This window comes from Balaenoptera musculus, chromosome 4 (assembly GCF_009873245.2).
Source record: "Balaenoptera musculus isolate JJ_BM4_2016_0621 chromosome 4, mBalMus1.pri.v3, whole genome shotgun sequence".
Lineage (NCBI taxonomy): Eukaryota > Metazoa > Chordata > Mammalia > Artiodactyla > Balaenopteridae > Balaenoptera > Balaenoptera musculus.
The window spans coordinates 69,301,949-69,324,640 of NC_045788.1; the positions used below are offsets into that span (position 1 = coordinate 69,301,949).

General features: G+C 42.5%; 1 protein-coding gene across 2 annotated transcripts in view; it reads right to left on the reverse strand.

Annotated features, from left to right (window-relative positions):
* Positions 1-22,692, reverse strand: part of MB21D2 (Mab-21 domain containing 2) — a 110,937-nt gene that overhangs the window by 12,021 nt on the left and 76,224 nt on the right. The window contains exon 2 of one of the 2 annotated variants that reach the window (XM_036851723.1): positions 18,066-18,191. The exons of the other annotated variant lie outside the window; for it this stretch is intronic. The gene's annotated coding sequence lies outside the window, so the exon portion shown is untranslated. The remainder of the gene's footprint in view (positions 1-18,065; positions 18,192-22,692) is intronic. 2 annotated transcript variants of the gene reach the window in all.

The following is a 22,692-nucleotide window of genomic DNA, read 5'->3' on the forward strand; positions in this document are numbered from 1 at the left end:
TACAAGAGACAAGGAAGGACACTACATAATGATCCAGGGATCAATCCAAGAAGAAGATATAACAATTATAAATATATATGCACCCAACATAGGAGCACCTCAATACATAAGGCAACTGCTAACAGCTATAAAAGAGGAAATCGACAGTAACACAATAATAGTGGGGGACTTTAACACCTCACTTACACCAATGGACAGATCATCCAAAATGAAAATAAATAAGGAAACAGAAGCTTTAAATGACACAATAGACCAGATAGATTTAATTGATATATATAGGACATTCCATCCAAAAACAGCAGATTACACGTTCTTCTCAAGTGCGCACGGAACATTCTCCAGGATAGATCACATCTTGGGTCACAAATCAAGCCTCAGTAAATTTAAGAAAATTGAAATCATATCAAGCATCTTTTCTGACCACAACGCTATGAGATTAGAAATGAATTACAGGGAAAAAAACGTAAAAAAGACAAACACATGGAGGCTAAACAATACGTTACTAAATAACCAAGAGATCACTGAAGAAATCAAAGAGGAAATCAAAAAATACCTAGAGACAAATGACAATGAAAACACGACGACCCAAAACCTATGGGATGCAGCAAAAGCAGTTCTAAGAGGGAAGTTTATAGCTATACAAGCCTACCTAAAGAAACAAGAAAAATCTCAAGTAAACAATCTAACCTTACACCTAAAGAAACTAGAGAAAGAAGAACAAACAAAACCCAAAGTTAGCAGAAGGAAAGAAATCATAAAGATCAGAGCAGAAATAAATGAAATAGAAACAAAGAAAACAATAGCAAAGATCAATAAAACTAAAAGTTGGTTCTTTGAGAAGATAAACAAAATTGATAAGCCATTAGCCAGACTCATCAAGAAAAAGAGGGAGAGGACTCAAATCAATAAAATCAGAAATGAAAAAGGAGAAGTTACAACAGACACCGCAGAAATACAAAGCATCCTAAGAGACTACTACAAGCAACTTTATGCCAATAAAATGGACAACCTGGAAGAAATGGACAAATTCTTAGAAAGGTATAACCTTCCAAGACTGAACCAGGAAGAAACAGAAAATACGAACAGACCAATCACAAGTAATGAAATTGAAACTGTGATTAAAAATCTTCCAACAAACAAAAGTCCAGGACCAGATGGCTTCACAGGTGAATTCTATCAAACATTTAGAGAAGAGCTAACACCCATCCTTCAAAAAAAAAAAAGAAAAAAAAAAAGAAAAGGAGTGATCATTTTAGAAGGCTCATTCCTGAAAGATAAAAACAGTAGCAAGTGAAAAGTAAGAGTGGTGCCAATACAGTATCATAAGGCTACCTAAGGATACAGAAATATACCAGTGATGACCAGATTACCTCTCTCCTGATCTTCAGAAGCAGCAAGAAGCTTCTAATGGAGATGATCAGCATTAAGTCAAATGTACCCTCCTTCAGCCTGTGACCCAGCTGAGTCTGGTTTGTATTCCTTTCTCATTTGGGGATGTATATGCCAACTGCTTAATTACTCTGAAACTGGAAAGCTGGGTTTGATGGGTGGGGGGGAGGCTCTAGATTTTAGAAGAGGAATAATGAAGGAGGCCAAGTCTGGGAAATTGCAAGGATGGTGGTAGGATTCAAAACTTGGGTTTGATTTATTCATGCATGTGACCCATAAGTATCAGCACCTCCTCTGAGCCAGTACTATGCCAGATACTGAAGACACAACAGTGAAAAGAAACACACTGTCCCCACTGCATGGTCCTTATGTGGAGTGAGAAAGCCAGTTACATTTGTATCAATCAGGAGAGATGTGATTATGCTGAGTAACAAACCTAAAACCTCAATGACTTCAAACAACAAAGTCTTATTTTTCATTCAGGCAACGTGACCATACGAGGTTGCTGGCTAGGGCTCTTCTTTCCTTCATCCAGGACCCAGGTGGCTACGGTACCCCTCATCTAGAAGCTCACAGGCCCTCTACTGGAGGAAAAGGAAGCCCTGGGGGATCTCTTTTTGGCAGCTAAATGCCTTGGCCTGGGAAGGACATATGTCATTTTCATTCACACATCACTGGCCAAAACTAGTCCCACCCAACCCCAGGGAAGAAACTGCAGTTCTACCTCATGCTGGGAAAGCAGAGAGCCAGAAATATTTGATAAGCAGCATGAACAACTCCCACACTAATCAAATAAGCACACACTAATGAACATATAATTATAAGCTGAGATAATAACTCTGAAGGAAGTGAATAAAGGTCCTAGCCGAAACATAGAAGAGGATGAGGAGGACTGCAAATTGTTTCGCCTGGAGAATGAAAAATTCAAGAAGACCATGAGATCCATCTTCAAATATGTGATGAGTTACCCTGATAAAGGAGAAACGGACTTTAGGATTCCAATAAGTAGAAGGTGTATACAGAGGAAAAAAAAAAATCAGTCTAATCTGTAAATGAAAGGCTCGTCTATCTAGTAGAATCTTCTAGCAAGGCTGCCTGTGGAGGGAGTACATTTCCTGTCCCAAGAGATGACCAATCAGCATTTTCAGCAGGGTGACGACTAAAAATACTAACATGCGATGGAGTCTGAGTATAGGTGTCCTTCAAGGTGGCTGCCCGTCACCAAAGCCTCCTCCTGCTGAAGGTACCACGTAGACTGCTGTAGCCACCGACGGCCGTGCAATGTGGGCCCCATAACAGGTGCAGGAAGAAATCCAGGGGAGCATTTATTATGTTCCAGTGGAGGAGGCTGCTCTTCCCTCTCATCTGTTTTACTCTGTCATTTCTAATCTGCAATCCAGCTGCTATCACAATCCTCCAACCAACTCCGCCGATTTTACAAGAAGAGATCACAGTAGTAGCAAAAACACACATCAGAACAAAAGAAGGACTGACTTTACAAAGCACACTTTCAAAGTATGTACATCTCATGTCAAGGGCTCTCTGAGAAGGGCACAAACATTGATTGGCTCTACTATGCATTAAGGCATAGGCGGAATGTCTCACCTACGTCATTTCCTTCTATCCTCTTGGCACTTCGAAGTAGGTCATCCTGTCCCCATTTTACGGATGAGGAAATCAAGATAAGTAACAGTCGAGTAAATTGTTCATGGCCATAAAAACTGAAATGGGATGAAAATTCAGGTTCATTCCATACTCTCTTCACTATCCCAGTGATGCTTTCCAGCATTAAATGGGCTCTCCTGAGAGGATAAATAATTTAATATCTGTGGACCTTTAAAATTGCCACATGAAACACTGTAAGAAACAGTTAGTGGAAGCTTATTTCTCTGTCCAAAAATAAAACAAATTCTATTTTGGAGTAAAACGATTTTTAAAGCAGATTAAAAGCTCATTTTAGCCATCCCTGGGAAATGAAGTATTACAAGCAAAATGGGTCAAGGATTATAGGAAAGACAAGATTACAAATGACTTAAAAAAAAAAAAAAAAAGTGAGTATCTAGTGCTGTGACACACGGCCATGTGTGCATGCACGTGTGTGTGCTGCATACTTAACTCAGACAATTCTGAAAGAGCATTCCACAAGTATTTTAATTCCAAGGGCATCCTTGGAATCCTTTCAGGCCCCCAAGACAAACTCTGAAAATGTTCCTATATATTCAGATGCGTAGTTTAATTTGCTTACTTTAATCCAACAGCAAAGCCTAAATTTTAAAGTCCTATCCCCTAAGTTTTTACTACTAGACTGGGGGGGACAGAGAGTGGCCGAGAACATCATTACCAAGGGAAATACTAACCACAAAGCCAGAAGCTGTTACTGAGTTCTAAATCTTTTTCATTTGTGGACACAGCAGTATCTACCACCGTCACTTTTTTCCTCTGTGCAAAACTCAGCTCAGGCACACTGAGCCACGGGGAGCGAAACATGACGAATTCTGTGCCTTCTCTAAAAAAAAAAAAAAAAAAAAAAAAAAGCAACCCAAACCCAAATCAAACTTAAACAACCTAACTGTTATCCTGAGTCTCAATAAGAGATATGCCCCTTGTGACTCAGCAGCCTGAGAAACTATGTCACTGTTGATTAAAAAGGGACTCCACAGTGTAGAGTAGTGTAGCTGTGGTCTACACGACACACTCAGAGTTGCTACATTAGCTCAAAAATGGTTGCAATTTATATAAAGACCCAGCTAAAGGATTTTAAAACTTCACTGGCTAGCAAAAGTCCTGCCTTAAAATTAGTTTACTTTGGAAATGTTCATACAGAAATGTAGAGATAATAGTATAATGAATCACCACGTACCCACTACTCAGCTTCAACAATTATGCTTGCCATTCTTGTTTCATTTATTCACAAATTTTTGGCTGTAGTTCTTTAAAGCAAAGCCCAGATATTATACCATTTCACCCATAAAACACATCAAGATATTTGTCTGACAAAACCTTTTAAAACTGTAACCACGGGCTTCCCTGGTGGCGCAGTGGTTGAGAGTCTGCCTGCCAATGCAGGGGACACGGGTTCAAGCCCTGGTCCGGGAAGATCCCACATGCCGCGGAGCAATTGGGCCCGTGAACCACAACTACTGAGCCTGCGCGTCTGGAGCCTGTGCTCCGCGACAAGAGAGGCCGCGACAGTGAGAGGCCCGCGCACAGCGATGAAGAGTGGCCCCCGCTCGCCGCAACTGGAGAAAGCCCTGGCACAGAAACGAAGACCCAACACAGCCAAAAATAAATAAATAAATAAATAAATAAATTTATTTTTTAAAAACTGTAAACACCATTTTCATATCTAAAGAAGATTTAAAATGATTACTTATTATTACTATTATTGACGTCACTGATTTTACCTTTTTCCTAATATGCGTGAATATATGAGTGTGTACGTGTAGGACAGGCTGTTGATGCCCTGTACCTGCAGCCATTGGTAGGCGGTTTCCTGTGAGATGGCAACTTCCCTCCTTAAGGCCAATGATTCTGCTCCTTGGCCTGAGGGTTATCTCTGCTCTGGCACCACTGGGAAGTGCAGGGGAGTTCATGCAGGAGAACTTACTTTAATCCAGCAGCAGGGGAGGGCAGGAATCAGCAGACAAGTGCCCCGCTTCCCCAGACTCTGGTGGGACAATTCTGAGTTCTACGCAACTTCCCAGAGGGTCCCAAAAGATGAATCTGCTCATGAACAGTCCCTTAATCGGTTTTTCTCCCTTCTCCGTCTCAACTGCTCTACTCCCTCCCTCGTGCTTCTCACAATCACCTCCCAAGTGAGCTATCACATCAAGAGTTTACCGGAATCTTCAAGGGTGAAAATTTTCAGTGATATACTTGGATTGACAATGTCAGTCTGACACTGTTATTTCCTGACATGATGAGAGATCCCAGAGCCACTATATCTGCAACCAAGGGACTCCTATTACTTACTCAGAAGAGATGGAAGGGAGAAACTAGGAGCCTGTTAATATGCTGACTATAAACTACATGGTAACTACCTAAAGGCATCTCCTCTTGTCCTCTGAGAATAACTTAACTCTAGGACATTTTCCAAAGCACCAATTTGCAGCCAACAACCTTAGCCAGAGATTTTTAAAAAGCTACTATATAATTACAGTGTGAGCTAAGATCATAGTCTAATACCTGATTTTTAAAAAAGATTATAACAGTGCATTTTTCCTTTGATGCCCAAGAACAGACCAGGTAAATAAACGGATTCCGTCTTATAAAGCAATTCCCAATAACTGCCAGGAGGTGGCGCCCACACTCCATTCATTTACTAAGAGTTTTTGGAACCGAAGTCATAAAATCCTCCAAAGAAAGCTCTAGGGAAACAGGCTTAGCAAAGGGCTAAGACTTGATAAGACTATATTAAAGCACCACTTCGGGGCCTATTTGCCCTCAGCGACTCAAAACCTTGTCTTTTGGTCTCCCAGAGGAAATCTGGTTATTCGGGAGCTGACGTGCTCCATCTAGGTGGAGCCCAGGCTGAAAGATGCTTTGACTGGGCAGGCAACACGGTTGGCAAACGATTCTTAAGAGTATATTGAAGACCTTGTTGCAAAGTACAGTTTCAGCTCTCATCGGTTGCAGCTGAGATGAAAACAAAACAAAAAAACCACGAATAAAGCTTCAGGTGCCAGGAATAAGGGAGACAGAAGGCAGAGTAAACAGTTTTTGACGGTATGAGGTTTAAGGCACCGCTCTTTCTGCAAAGCTGTTTCATTCTGACTACAAATAACACACTCAAAGATTTCAGGAGCCAAGATGGAATCGATTTTTTTAAACCTGGCTTCAATCAATAAATAATCCAAATAAACACTGCCTTACTTTGTGTGATGCTTTGCAGTTCCCAGATCCTTTCCTCATTTGTTCCCAGCAATAATGCTGTGAAGAACACTAGAGTTCTCATTGTACAGGCATGGAAGCTGGCTCTTGACAGCTAAGTGACTAGCCAAGATAAGTGTACAAAATATCCACAGAGTTCTTTGGCCTGAACAAGATTAAAAACTAGTCTAATCACATACAATTATTTTGAAAGAAGGAAGGGGGTGTTATCTGGGTTCTTTACCAGGTTATCAATTTGTTTCTTACAGAGTGAGCAGGAGAAAGAAAGGGCTGAAAATGTAAAGCTTGCTCTGCCAGAGGCAATCTATGGATGATAAACCTAGAGGTCTGAGTTACGCCTAGACTGACTGGGTTACTGACAAAATGCCCCTCTTTCCTTAACTACACCTGCTAAACAAACACACATCATTCCTAGAAAATAATTCGTCTTTAAGTTTCAAATAATGAGATACCTAAAATTAGTAATTAATTTTCCACATATTGTTGTAACACCTATATTAGCCATGACCCCCTTGTCTATATTGTCTTCATCTTCATTTAATTTGAAAAAATAATGTTATTTCATTGTACTAATACCCTCAATCAAGTTTCCAAACAAGAAAGTAGTAACAACCTAAAAATCTGCTACTTCAAAAAATAGAATCTCAGTTAACAAGTCTTAAAAGTTTTTCCACTGTATAAAGCTGGAACATTCCATACAAAAGTTCAGATTAGTACAATTACACCCGTACCTAAAATTTAAGGAGGGACGAGGGGATCAAATAAATATTTCCAAGGAAAACAGACCTGGAAAAAAGTACTGACAGCCTGACACACTAATAAAGAGCAGAATCTACTTCTGAGCCACAACTGTCTACCTGATAATTACTTTCAATGACTGGATAAAACCATACTTTATTGTTTGAGCTTGAAAATGTTCACATCAAAAGAAGTCAGACTTAAAAAACAACTAGTCAAAAAGCTCTGTGCAGGAGGTTGACATTTGCAGTTTAAGAGCATGAGTAGATCATTTGAAAGAGGGTCAAATTGTTGCAGTGTTTTTAAATCCAGGCTGGCACAATAAAAAAAAATAAGCCGAAGAGAAAGTCAAAAAGGGAGTCTCTTCACGCTGACAACTGCAAGTGATACTTTGAAAATGGCTTCTTTCGCCTACTTTTCCTCCAACCATCCAAAACTAGAGCAAGAGTCAGTGGTATGAGGATGAAAAGGGAAAATCAATATTCTAGCCAGAGACTGTAAACTACAATGGCGGCTAAGAAAGATACAAAAGGGTTTGGATTTTTTATTTTTTTTTAAGCTTTATACTGTTGAAGGATGTTGTTTGAATCAGTTGCCAATTTGGTAACTCTTGGATTCCAGGGGATAAAACTGAACTTGTGTGTACCCTGCACAAAGAATGGGAATGAATCATAGATTATTGGGGACAGAAATGAATTCCAAAGTTCTGTACTCCAACTGTCATGGGACAGAACATGTTGCTAAGGCCCAAAGGGCAAGGGTGACACAGCACAGCACCTGGCACAGGTACTGAGAAGCAAACGCAAAGTCCTGACCCTCAGGCAAGGGCTCTCTCCACTCCATGCCGGGGTCACTAACCAAACAGTGGGAAAATATGGGTCCTCGCATCCCACCCCAGAAGGACTGAAGCATAATCTCTAAGGAGACATATGTGTTTTAAACTAGCAAAATTTTAAATGCTTTTAAAAATGGAGACTGCCTGCTCCCTCCCTCAATTTCAAAGCAGAAAGTTTTGTTACATGGACTCAAGAAAAGGCAGAGCTGTCTGGGTAGAGGAAGGGGTTCACTGGACCAGTGATTCTCTAAAATCTTCAAGAGCTGAGATTAACCACCCTTCAAATCAGGAGAGATTGGTGGGACTTTGGGAAACATGCCAGTAATTGAGATTCAGGAAAGACGAGACATCTCTCATGCCTCACACCTGGGGAGCTCATTTACATCTCCAACCTCCAAGTTATTCAGTTTGCTTTGAATGAAGAAGATATTTTTGTTAGATTCCTGCCAATTATTTTTTCAACCCCTCTAACTCCCTCTACCCATCAGACAGTGGCTGATTTTTGTCTTCTGTTCAATCTTAAGCTTGGACAAAGCAACTGTGGAATCAACCGAAATCCTTAAGGGTACTTTGCCCAAGAACCACCCTAGCTCGGGAGCAGTATGTGGGTCGGGGGGTATCCACTGTGGGGCTGACTTGGCAGCCCAGCCATACACCTGTGGCCATGGGCACACTCACAGCTCAGTCCTTGAAATCAAAGATCACACCGTTTACACAGAAGTGTACAATCTCCAAAGCTATCAACTGCCTGGGAGGTGAATTTAGACACGGTGGATTTAATACAGACACCCATATGCATACTGTGTCCCTTCCAAAAATCCAGTGAGATTAGGTTTTATAGTGAAGCGGGAAAAAGACTAAATGACAAGCATTCTTTTAAAAAGTGCCAGCTTGAGAGAGGTCATTAAAGGACTCAAACCCAAGTGTGATGTGACTGTGAGATGTAGAAATCTCATTTTAAGGTCGTTACAAAAATGACATTTGTGCACTGACCCAAGTCTTGTCATGAGAGTACCTTTCAGATGAAAAATTCCATAAATTCATTTTAAAAGGAGGTAAGGGTGGTTTGGGGAGAAACCCTCGAGCAAAACCATAGGACATTTTCCATGTTTCCACTAGAGGTCGTGCCTTCCTTTTTCTTTAAGGTTTCGGACAGGCTCCAAGCCAAAGGACTGGAGAAAGGCCTGAAGGTTGGATATAAATTTTTAAAATTCATACCTGATTTTACTGATATGCTTTCTAAGTGAGTCCGAAATGGATTTGGGTTTCAGATACGGTGTTTCTTACCGGTGAACCCCCAGTGTCCGCGTGCTGCTGGCAGCAATTCTTCTGAAATAGTGGGATGGATGTCATACATTGACTGATAAATTTCCACAGCTTTAAGGTAAAGAAGGCATATGGAAAAGGAGGATACCCTAAGAGATAATGTGGATGATGTGATGGAGAGATCATAATTTTAGGATATAGAAAAGCTTGAATGTGAACCCTAGCTTCATGATTTATTACCTTTGTGACGTTTGGGTAAGTGTACTGAACTTTTTGAAACTTTAGTTTCCCCATTTAAAAAAAAAAAAAAAGGATAATACTACCTCTTTCACAAGGCTATTATGAGACTTGCCTGAAACAGTTACATAAAGCTCCCAATACAATTTCCGGAACTTTGCAGATGCTGAGAAATTGTACTTTTCTTTTTAAAATAGCATTCTGTTCACACTTCTCTGGGTCAGTTAATATTACTGGCTTTTACCTTGCTGTTTGGGCATGTGATTTTTTTTTTTTTTTAAGGAAATGTTCCAGTATTTGCCTATCTGTTCAATCATCTCCGTCCCTCCCTTCTTGTTTTTTCTTTTGATTTTAGTTTCCCCACGTTTGTCAAGTAATGTGGGTTGAATGAATCAAAGCTCATGACAACTCTGCCATCTTTGTAGGGGACAGAAAAGCATTTTTAATGAAAAGTCAGCACAAAGTACCTGGTTGGTAGGAGTGATGCAGAGAGGGAAACGGGACGAACAGGAAAAGACAGATGTACTGATTTTTATGGTCAGTTTTAGCTTAATACCATCTTTTTTGTTCTCTGTGAATTTGGTATATGAACAAAATGTAGTGAAATCCTTGATACTGAATAGATTCTGTCTTGTAACTACAGTGGTCCTCTAATGAGCATGCAGAATAATCATCTGGAGAAATTATTAAAACACAGATTGTTGGGCCTTGGCCACCAGAGCTGCTGATTCAGTGGTTCTGGTGGAAGACCTGGGAATGTGCATTTCTAACAAGTTCCCGGTTGATGCTGATGCTGGTTAGAACTGGTTTAGCACCGTCACAAAATTTACAATCTAACTACAGGAAAGAAAATGGAATCAGTTTAAGGAATCTAGGCTCTAATCCTGATCTTCCATGAATTCACTGTGTGATGAGGAAGGTTCATTACCTGTCATGCCCAATTTGCTTACCTGGAAAGAGGAACAATGTCTCTCTACTGATGAGATCAAATGAGGGTCAAAAGAAGAAATGGGTAAATTAAAACTTTGATAAATTAGAAACTACTCTGGAGGAACAAAGTAACGGATCAACAATTCTAACAGCCTATGAGAGTTCATCTGAGATGCCAACTTGACTACATTAGGGGATGTGCAAATCTGGGGGTGTGTCTGCAGGGTGTTTCCAGATGAGGTTAGCATTTGAACTGGTAGACTCAGTAAGGTAGATGGCCCTCCCCAATGTGGGTGGGCATCATCTGATCTGTCAAGGGCCTGAATACAACAAAAAGGTGCAGGGAGGAAGGATTCACCCTCTTTTTCCTTCCTCACTGCTTCAGCTGGCACATCTCATCTCGCATCCTCCCATCCTCAGACTGGGATTTACACCACTGGCTCCCCTCATTCCAGGCCTTCAGACTCAGACTGAATTACAGCACCAACTTTCCTGGTCTCCAGCTTGCAGTCGGCAGATAGTGAGAATTCTCAGCCTCCATAATTGCATGAGTCGATTCTTCATAATAAATCTCCTTTTATATCCTGCTGGTTCTGTTTCTTTGGAGAACTCTAATACACAGCCATTACTTAAAAGATTTCCTTAAAAGACTGGAAAGTGACAGTTCTGGGTTCTAGTCTGGTTCTGCCTCTGACTTACCCTGGACACACACTTGACCCTTATGGGTCATAGTTTTCCATCTAGCAAGAGGTTTAGAGAAAAGATGATCCCTAAGGTCTTTCAAACGTAAAAATGCTATGGTCCTAGGATCAGAACATGAGCAGTGACTGGGGCTCGGGCAGGTCTCAATCTAGAGAACACCATCTCCCCTCCCAGCGCTGAGGGCAAGTTCTTTTATTCTGTCTGCATGGATCACCCAGCAGTAACCTAAGGGCCACAACCTTGGCCCACACTTCAGTGTAGACCAGTCCCAGAACCCAGGTGTGCCATAGCCCTGCCAGCCCTCAGCCTGAGCTCTCAAACATTCCAAAACCAAGCTCCGTATTGGCTATCATTACTGAAACAGTACATTTGTCATCATTAGATCACCAGAGCCCTACACCATCCATTCAGTTAACAAATGCTTGAGATTCTGTCTCTAAAATGTCTGCTGTGTCATGCCCTCCCCATACATCCTATTGCCACCGTATGTCACTGTCACAGTTGAGCTTAAGCCCTCATGTCTCTCACAAGGACAATTGCAACCCCTCTTAACTGGACTCCACTCCCCTTCACCACCACCCAGCATAAGCTGCCAAAAGGAGCTCCTTCAAGGTCGGATCTGATCACATCACTCACCTGCTCCAAATCCTATAGGGTGGCCACCATCCCTGTAGCCAAGGCCTCCCAGGGGACTTCCCTGGCAGTCCAGTGCTTAAGACTTGGTCCTTTCACTGCAGGGGGCACGGGTTCGATCCCTGGTCAGGGAACTAAGATACCACATGACATGAGGCACAGCCAAAAAATACTGATAAAAATAATTAATTTTTTTAAAAAAGGGGGCTTCCCTGGTGGCGCAGTGGTTGAGAATCTGCCTGCCAATGCAGGGGACACGGGTTCGAGCCCTGGTCTGGGAAGATCCCACATGCCGCGGAGCAACTAGGCCCGTGAGCCACAATTACTGAGCCTGCGCGTCTGGAGCCTGTGCTACGCAACAAGAGAGGCCGCGATAATGAGAGGCCCACGCACCGTGATGAAGAGTGGCCCCCACTTGCCGCAACTAGAGAAAGCCCTCACACAGAAACGAAGACCCAGCACAGCCATAAATAAATAAATAAATAAATAAATAAATAATAAACAAACAAACAAACAAGCCTCCCACATTCTGAGGCCAACTTCCATTTCAACATGGGTCTTACTGCTCCCTTATCTTCCTCAGTGGCTCCAGCCCCAAAGTGGATCCCCCAAACTCTACTGGTCCCCTAACTATGTCCTTGCTTTCCAGCTCCCAAGCCTTTACTCATTCTCTCCTTTTGACCCTCCATCCTTGCCTGTTGAAATCCGGCCAACTCCATCTAAAAGCTTCTGCCTCCTAACCCCCCACGTTCACACGTTATTTCCTTTCTTTCTTCGTACAATCTCTTTGACTAACCTGATATTTTATGAGATTTATGAGGTGACTTGTATTACAGCTATCTGAATTCATTCCCAAGTCTCACACAAGATAAGTTTTTTGCGGACTCACCCGTGTCCCCCTGAGTCCTGGGGGTTAGGCTACTGAGATCTAGCAACGGTCCATCCTGATACAGAATATGTCCTTATAACATGAACTAGCTCGGACTGCAAATACCGAAATTATGTCAGCACAATAAAAGTAGTGTTAGTTCATACGCAATTTTCCAAGAATGTTAATATTTTGTACAACCAAGGAATAGCCACCAAACAAAACATGCTCAAACACAGCAGAATGCATCGATCCACAGAACGAATGACGCTCAAATTCTTCGAGACTCAAATTGGCATGTGATCTGTCATGGAAATGCTTTTGTATGACTTTAGTGCATTTCATCTTTGTCTCCACAATTCAACAACTTTACCCCCTTTTTGTCCCCCCTAAAACCCTTTTCATAAAGCCACTTTCAACCTTTTTTCAACGGTAAACTCCTGTATTAGAGTATTCTGTCTTTATTTGTTCAGTACTGCTACTGCTTTTGTTAATTTCCTGGTTACAAGGTCAAATAGGTTTGGAGTGATCTGCTCCTAACCCTGTTTTCCCCACAAGCCCTGTTGTTTTCTGAGTGTCTGCTACGAACCAAGTATATTATATGTTATATCTCACTACTTATATGCAAAATCTTTCAGTCTGACATTCTACCCTCAATTTACAAGAAAAGAGTCAGACTCAGTGGTTAAGGGTTTTGCTGTGGTGACTCACACAGGGTTGCCCGAGCCCCACAAGTGGGCTTCTCACTGCTATGGTGGCTTCCAAACTGAGTGCCAAGGGCCGAGTGCTCCTCTCAGGTCCTGTAGCGAGTGGAGGGTGAGGGCGTGTGAAGGGTCAGGGAGACTGCGCCTGCGCCAGATGGGCAGCCCCTGGGCCTCCTGCCCCCGCTAGAACCACTTTTATCTCTTTTACATATTGGACTTCCTCTTATGCTTCTATCTGAAGTAAGAGTCCTACAGTTTTAAAAGGGAGGAATAAAAAGGGTTGAAAATCACTGCATCCTATCAAGCTGGCTATTTCCCAATTCTGCCTGAGGCTGGCCTTCAGCAGAAAAATAAATCAGTTGCTTACAAAAGACCTACTCTATACAGAATGTTGTTGTGGGACTGGGGGGGTAGGTCCCCCAAATTCCCTGCTCTAATCATTCCAAAGCTCTAAAAAGACTTCACTTTATGCCCACTTTACTCGCTCATGCCCACTTTACTCGCTACCCCTCAGAGGGGTAGACTCTCTCTACCCCTTTCCAGACACTGCAAGGCAGGTTGGGGGCTGGCAGAGGTGCAGGAGCCTGGAGGGCAGACCCTCCAGCTAACGCCCTAGGGAGAAGGTGGATCCGAACCCGAGCAGGACCCCCAGGGCCAATCCTGGTGCTTCCTAAGGAAGGCGGGCTCCTTACCGCCGAGAGAGCTGGTTGGACAAGACGCTCTTTAACATTCTTCCTGACTGAAAAGAGTGTGTTTCTGAGCTGAGGGAAGGAGGGGGAGATGTTTTAACAGTGAGTTTATAGCAAGCAAATGGGTGTAATGGGTGCAATGGGTGTAAAGCACATGCCCCACAGACACACGCAGAGGCAAATACAGACCTTTCGGATGGGTTGTTTCTCTAAACTTCATGACTAGTAAGGAACAGATGTGAAAAAAGAAAGCGAAATATGATGAGTGCTGATATAACTGAAGCAGAATGGGACAGAATACATCTATCTTTAATTCCCCCCCAAGAGAATAATGCCTAACAACACAAAAGGTCGTTTCAGATCCTTCCAAGGACCTCTCCTCGTCCAGCGGTGAGGCTCCACGTTTCAGGGAAAGGACGTGCGGGGAAGTTTCTTTAAAGTGGTTAGAAAGAAAACAACGGGCGCTGGATCTACAGCCAGTCTCTGGGCAATGAATGATTCGTCACCATCTCCTTCTGGTATTGATTCTCGCCTCAGACAGACAACAAGTGATTGCAGATGAAAGCACGCACGCCTCGGTGACTGCTCAGCCTGTGTCTGAAAGCTTCCCCAGCATCCTGGCCCCCGCACACCCCCTCCCCGGGCTCTCACTGCAAAGGCCCCTCCCCCTCCCCGTGGGAGCAGCTCAGCTGGCCTCACCTGCACACGTCTGGAGGTACCACCCCTGGGGTACCTACACTGCAGCCTCACCACCTGTTTTCCATGCCCAGAAATCTATCTCAAACACACACACAGAAGAGTCTGACATTATGCCTCCTTCAAATAACAATGTCCATGTCACTGATTTGAAAATTCTCCTTGATGCTGCTGTCTTCCAGGTATTGCTAATGCCATCATCCAACCACTCCTAGCCTCTTAATAACATAGCCCGTTTATTGAGCATCTACTTTGAGCCAAGGATTTTTTAATGTATTACTGTTCATCTTTACGCTGCCTCTGAGCGGTATGAAGAAAGGGAGATTCTTAGGTTAAATAATTACCCAAAGTCTGTGGATCTGACCTTTGAACCCAGGTGTCTGATTCAGAAGACAATTAACTTGGGAATTCCCTGGCGGCTCAGTGGTTAGGACTCTGCTCTTCCACTGCAGGCAGGGGACACGGGTCTGATCCCTGGTCAGGGAATTGGGATCCCTGCATGCCAAGCAGTGTCACCAATATATATATATATAAAGAAGAAGACAGTTGACTTACAAACAACTCACACAGGTCAGTGGGAACAACTAGCCACATCCCGTTTCCCCCTTTTCTTAAGCTCCTTCTCACAGCTCCATGGAGATGGCAAAGGGACTAAAGCCTTCAAATACTAGGGGTCCAGAAATGAAAGAAGCTGGGAAATCTAGGGAGAATTGAACCTGGAGACAGATTTTCAGGCCTGGATTTTCTGTCTTTTCCCTCTCCTCTTGCCTGAAATTCTACCCATTAGGTTCATTTTCACAATTAAAAAGGGAAAATGGAAATCGCTTCTTGGAAGTTAAGGTGCTAATTACCATTTACTCCTTAGGATAAATGTGTTCAATCGAAGTGAGGCATTCTCACCACAGTGGAGACCACCTGCCTGGCTGGGATGGGAGATTTGATTCAGTGGATTGTGATTTGTGCTGGAAGGCCCTGAGGACAGACGTCAGAGACACGGAGGCCTCCAGAGGCCGGGCCAAGGAAATGAGGTGTCGGTTTCAAAACTGCTCTTCCTTCCTACTACACGGACTCCTACCCCCAACCCACACTAAGAAGACAAGTATTAGGGCTCAGCTGATGACTGAGTTAAAATGGCACCGATGAACCCAGGCATTATTTGGGGTGTTTTTACATGGAAATATGTGATCTGATTCCAAACAAACAAATATATATTCACCATATTTCTAAATGTGAGGCTACCAAGAGACATTATTCACAGCAAGTCATACAGAAGCTAATTACACGAGCACAAACAAGCTTAACAGAATCAATCCAAAGGCAATGGGGAGTGGGGGAATCTGCTTCAATTCTTCACTCCTACAGGAAGTTGTTTCTAAATGTGGTTGAAGAGGAGAACCTGTGATACCCTGGAGAGTAACTCTTACTCTTTAATTATTCATTTCTCCTCGAAATAAGATTCAATAAAAAAAGTAATATTAGTTCATTTCAGACACCCATTTTGATAGGCATGGTGGGATAGAATTCACTATTAAAACAAGATCTTGCCAACTAACTTTATTACTCTCGTGCCCTTTAAATATCCACCTAGAAGTTATCCCACAAACATAAGAGCAAATGCAAATCACTGGGCTTCGTGAACCATAAAATCCAATATCAAGTAAGTGTTATCAGGGTGATTAGGAGGGAGCATGAGATCCAAAGGGACGGAGAGGACCAAAAAAGGTGAGAGCCTGACCTATTCTTATTGAGCCAGTGACGCTCCCCACAGCCACGAGTGGATCATTTTCTGTTTCATGGCTTTGCTTCTCTGCGTGCAAATGGGAGGGAAGCATTCATCACTCACATTCATCCATCTCAAAAGTGCCAGGGTCCTTAGAGAATCTAGTCTCACCACTTCATTGGAGGGATGAGAACACTTACGGACAAGAACGCCAAAGCAGGGCTGCAAGTACTTAAAACCCACAAAGCTAGTGAGTGTCAGAGCCTGGAGTGGGTCAAGGTCTCCTAATTCTTGCATCAGCACTGACACTCTGGTATAACAGTCAAGTATGACCACACAGAGTTGCTGAGATGGGCTATAAATATACAAACCTAAATCCTTTACAGGACAGTCCGGCCATCGCACTAATGCCAATAATCAGTTAACATTTGATTTCTCTGGTTTCTACCAAACAGCTATGATAGAATATAATAATATGATAGAAGTTGTTTGTGACACATTTAGAAGCTACTATAGTATTCGTTCAAAGTTAAATTGGCATTTTTTAAAACATTATTTTCACACTGAATATCCTGAGTTCTCTATTTATAGGTAACTTTAACCAAACACATTTAACATTTTTTTAAAAATCAGGATTACCTGCAAAGAAATTCTGTTTAGAACAGATTTAATTTTGACTAATGCCATACAAAAATGAATCCAATTTGCTTTAAAAACATTGAGTCAATAAATATCTGATAATCTCTAAAATGACTTGTAGCTGGAGGATTCCTAACTGGGTTGTGATCACGGCTTAACAAAATGCATCTCTCCAAGATAAGTGTACTCTCCTGGCTGAGAGCTGAAAGGACAGGAAACAGATTACTCATGGCTGGTTTGGACTTCACATATGTATACGTAAAAGGTTCATTTCAAAAGTTCAGTACTTTTGCCAACCCATTTTATTCCAATCAATTTTTTTCTGAATAAAATTAAGATTAAGAGGTTGAGAAAATATAAAAGTCATGGAAGTAATCATTGACTCCTATGCCGAAGCATTAACAGAAATACTTCTACTGGAAGGACATCCCGCAGAGAGCCAAATGATCTTTAGGGCAAAAAGTCCTGGGAGGTACACAGAGGAAAGTCCATCCAAACACTCTTCCCCCCCGCCCAAGTCTCCACCTTATTTCAAGGAGCAACTTAAAATATTACATCCTCTGAGCAGCCTTCGTTGATTCTGCCTAGTTGCTGCCATGTGTTGCCCCAGGCATATCCCTGATACACTCTACTTACTTACCTAGCTCCCAATTAGAATGTCATCTCCTGGGTGTAGGGGCCTGGTGGCCTTCTGGCCTATTCCCTTCTTTACTTCTAGCGCCTAGCACAGTAACCGGCACAGAGAAAGCATCCAAGTGCTTATTGAATGAATGGAAACAATGAATGGGGAGAACAGAGGCCTGGACGAATGTGTGTGTGGGTAATGCAATTCATTTCAGACAAATTCTCTCGCCAAGCAAGTAAAAACATGGCGCGTAGAAAAGACCTCAGAGATCATCTGGCCCAACCTCCTCATTTTCCAGAAGTCAAGTAATCTTGGCTTAGTGCTGCATGAACTATAAAAGAATATTTCAGAAAACATATGAAAGAATATTAGGAAAAGCAAACATTCTCTCTAATGAAGGAAGATACCAGCCCACACAATCTGCAAGCAGAACTTAATTAAAATGTTCACAGTGCTAATTTTATCTGGCTTCTATTAGTGCCTTCAAAAGTGTCCATCTATTACCTGGCAGTGTCAAGTCTACATCATCCAGGCTCAATTACTTAGTATGTAGATCAGGCAAGATCCTCTCTTCCTCTCCCGCCTGTGTTTCTCCAGCTTTTCATGCTCATTAGCACCTCCAACAGAAGGCTGAGGAAACGAAACTTCAATTTATCAATGTCAACTGTTGAACCAGCAAATTGCATCAGTCCCGCCCACACATGGAAGTGTTTGGACAATTCTGAATCAACAAGATGTTGGCAGCTGTGTTCCTATGGTTCAGTAATTGCATTGTTTCCTACTGTGCTCTATGGGTTGTGAAATGAATTTATTAAATAACCTACACAAAGGGAATGTGGTGTGGGCTAGTGGAAACAGCTCTGAGCTGGTGTTGGGAGACCGTCCCACTTTGACCACTAGCCTTGACTTCAGTTTTTCTAGTCCTCAGGCTCCTAACTACCTAAGAGGATAATTCTGCCCTGAGCAGCAGAGAAATCTCTGGCACCTAAACCATTGTTGTTACTGTGCTTCAGAGAATGCACTAGAATCTGTAACTGACCACTTCATACTGGAAGACAGTAGTCAGGAAAGGAAAATTGAGTCCACACACATGAAGCATATAATGGAGAGATTTAAACAGACATAGCGTATAAGAACCTGCTGTATAACACAGGGAACTCTACTCAATACTCTGTAATGACCTCTATGGGAAAAGAATCTAAAAAAGAGTGGATACATGTATGTGTATAACTGATTCACTTTGCTGCACACCTGAAACACAACAGTGTAAATCAACTCTACTCAAATAAAAATTAAAAAAAAAAAAAAAGAAAGAAACTAATTCTACTGTCTTTGGTAAGTTTGCCAGTTGGTATTTTGCCAGTTGTCTTGGGTTATTAAAACTAGTTGGTGTTTCGTAAATCTGGCTGTGTGACAGAATGAGACATATTTTCAAGTGAAGATGAAAAACTTACTTGGTATATTATTACAATTGCAAAAGAGGAAAAACAATTAAGTTTAAGAAAAGTCAACCCTAAGCCTAGTTGACCCTATTTCCGTTAGTGTTAAACCAGACTCAATCTTAGAAGGCAAAATGATTTGTGATTACAGAGAACGTCCCCAGAGAGCTGCCCTGCTGAGGGGTGGGAGGGAAGTCTCCCTGGGCCCTGAATAGCTCAAGGTCTCTTGCGTGGTTGGGGTATTTTTTTTCTGGGCAAAGATAGAGGAGTCTGAGTGGGAAAAATACCCTCCCTTCAACTGGAAGTTTGGCACTCACTCAGGGCCCTAATTTTGTTTTCAATGGTTTCCCATTCTTTCTTAAAAAGCAAAAAAGTTAAAGTAAGGCTTTCTCTCAAATTAAGAAGCAGAATTCCACTCCTTTCCAAACACTGTAATCAATTATTTTATAAATAGGACTTGACTCAGATCCATAATCATTTACTGAAGTCTACACATAGCCCAGTGGTTCTGGCCAGGTGGTACAATGGCTGACAGATTACTTACCCTGGGCTTGATCATTTCCACAATGGGCGGGACGATAGTTAATGTGTGTCATGCACAATCCCACGGCTGGCCACGCTGAAGTCTATCATAGCCGAGCTAGGTGCTTAATTTCCCAATCTCCTACCTAAACCTTGAAGAAACTATAAGAGGTAGGTATTAGGATTACTATTTTGCAGAAAGAGAAGTGGTTACTCAAGGGCATGAAGTGAGGAAGTAAGAAATTTAGGAACTAAAACCAGGTCTGGCTCAGTCCAAATCTCACCAGCTTTCTGCAATGAGATGTTGGTGTGAATCTCTGGGATATTTTCTTCTTTCTAGACTGGATGACAAAGCCTTGCAAGGCACTCTTCCGAATAAATTAATGGTACTACACTGAGGCCTTTTCTTCCCAACAGAGTCAATGGAATATGTACACAGAAGTTCATCATCGGAGCTTTATGTGCTTTCGTTCTGGCTGAATGCTAATTTACTTTATTCTCTAATGAGGAGACCTCTAGCCAAATTGCAGGTCAACAGCCTGATGAGCGGCACAGTGGAGTGTGAGTTTTTAAAAAGCCACCCACGGAGCTGCATTCAGAGCTGAGGGTCAGTGCTCCAGTCCTCCCTGGAATGTGCCATGGACCCAGACAGGAGGCCAAGGTTCCAGCTTGCTTCTGCCTCAGGACTGGGGCCGAGAAACCTGTATTCCCAACTCACAACTGTAGCAAGTCATTCCCCTCATCTGGGGCCTGTTTCCCCATCTGGAAAATGGTGGGTTTGGACCGACTGATGTATTTTTTAAAGTCAAGTCTATTGAGGTATAACTTATCTACAATAAAACTCACCCCTTTGACAGATACAGTTTGATGAGTCTGACACAGGTATACAGTTTGATAACTATAGCCACAATTGAGACACAGAAGACTTCCATCACCCCCCAAAATGTCCTCATGCCCTTTTGCAGTCAATCCCCTTTCCAAGCCCCAGGCAATCTCAGATCTGATTTCTATCCCTGTAGTTTTACCATTTCCTGAAGGGCACATACGTGACAAAGTATATAGCCTTTCATGGCTGGCTTCTTTTACTTAGCATGGAACTTTTAATATTCATTCATGTTGTTGAATTCATCAAATCAATAGCTGGCTTCTTCTTATTGTTGAGCAGTATTTCCCTGTATGGATATGATGCACTTTGTTTATCTACTCACCAGGTGATGCACAGTTGGATTGTGTCTAGTTTTTTGCTAATATGAATAAAACTGTATGCCTCTGTGTTAACATAAATTCCATTTCTCTTAGGTAAATACTTAGCTGTATGATAGCTGTGCCATTTGTTAAGTGTGGGGTGTGTGTTTAACTTTCTTATAAAGTGTCTCACTGTTTTCCAAAGTGGCTGTGTCATTGTGCGTTCCCACCAGCCATGTATATGAACTGGTTGCTATTTAATGGGTAGCCTCAGATAATGACTGCGATTCCTATCAATGTCCCATGAATATATCGACTCTTCCAGAGCAGAGGTCCCCTGAAATGCATCTCAGTAGCCTTCACAGCACCAACGACAGATGCAAAGTAAGTGCACTGACTCAGTGTTGGGGGCCCTTCGGCTCCAATAGCGCTATCATTCTCTTTTTTCCTTCTCTGGACATCTTGTTCTGTGACAGTGGAGAGTAAACACTGGCTTTAGGCTGAAATCGGTCTGGGATGGCCTGCAAAACTACCACGTACTAGCTGTGTAAGGTAAGTACTTTCACCTCTCACAGGCTTGATTTCCTCTTCTGCAAACTGGAGGTGATCATTACCTTCCGCGCAGATTGTCGGAAGATTAAATGATGTAATTATGTGTGCTCAACCCACAGTAAGTGCCCGGTAAATAGCAATTTTTAGCTTCTACAGTTATAGACTGGCATGGCTGATAAAGAAATGGTAGGTGATAAACTTGACCCCCTTCCAAAAGTCTCCAACAACAACTAGAATGTGAAAACGGAGTGCCCTGTGTTCCACTGCACAGACCTCACCATGTTTTCCTGAGAGATTCAAACGGTTCAAGAGTTCCCTCTCTCCACGTATTATGTTGGTGTATTTATTCTTCTCCTTATTTATAATGTATACACGTGTGTATACGTGTATGTATTAAATATGTACATACAGCGAGAGAGAGACAGAAATGAACAAAAGAAAGAGTTCCTCTCTTGTTGAGCTTAGAGTCTAATGTGTTCCTTTTAACTGATGTGTAGAAAGACACAGGACAGAAGTTTTGCCGTGGGCAAGGAAAAAGGCAGAGTGCCAGGGCCAGCATTCTAGATCTCAGCCAAGCAGCTTAAAGTGTGGCAGCATTTATGGGATTGCTGCAGCTCTAACTTCCATTTTATTCAGGGAAATATACTGTAGGTCTAAAGGTTTCCTGAATGCTAATGTGTGTGTGTGTGTATGTGTGTGCGCGTGCGCACGTGTGTGTTAAAGAGGGAGAGAGGAGAGAGGCAAGAAAGGAGGATGGGGATTCCACTGATGGGCATCTGAGCTCTGAATAATGCATCAACACGTTTCATTTTAAGCACTGTTTGTGTTCCATCCCACCCACCCCACCCCCCTGCAAGCTAATTGCCTTGCTGTTTTGAGCACCCAGCTGTTGCTGTCTGAAACCTGACCTTCACTGTGAAGAGGCTCACAGCTGCAGCAAGCTGTCTACCTAGTAATGCCTGGGTTCTTATCGGCTTCATGCGTCTCGTTCCCTTAACCAACTTAGTGAAGTGGGTTGGTCTCCCTAGTTCCTTCCCCCAAACCATTAGTCTCTCGGCCAAAATAAGAGGAGGGGGCAAGTACCCCTTGAGGAGAGAGGAGTTCCGGTTGCAGGGCAGCCCTGCAGAGGGCCACTGGAGGCCTGCCTGGCTCAGCTCACTTTCCTACTAAGAGCGTGGTTCATGGACCAGGAGCAAGGGCATTATATTAGAATGTTCATTAGAATGCAGAATCTCAGGCCGGACTCTAGACCTACTGAATCAGGGGACCCCAAGTATGTGTAGGCACATTAAAGTTTCAGGAGTGCTAGAATGGTATATAAACCCCAGAGAGTTTTCCGAGAGCCTGACCTAAGCATATAAGATGGCCAAGCAGATCGAGACAAAACTATGTTGGAAAGGCAATGTGGAGCGAAGGAAACAGCCAGCCCCAAA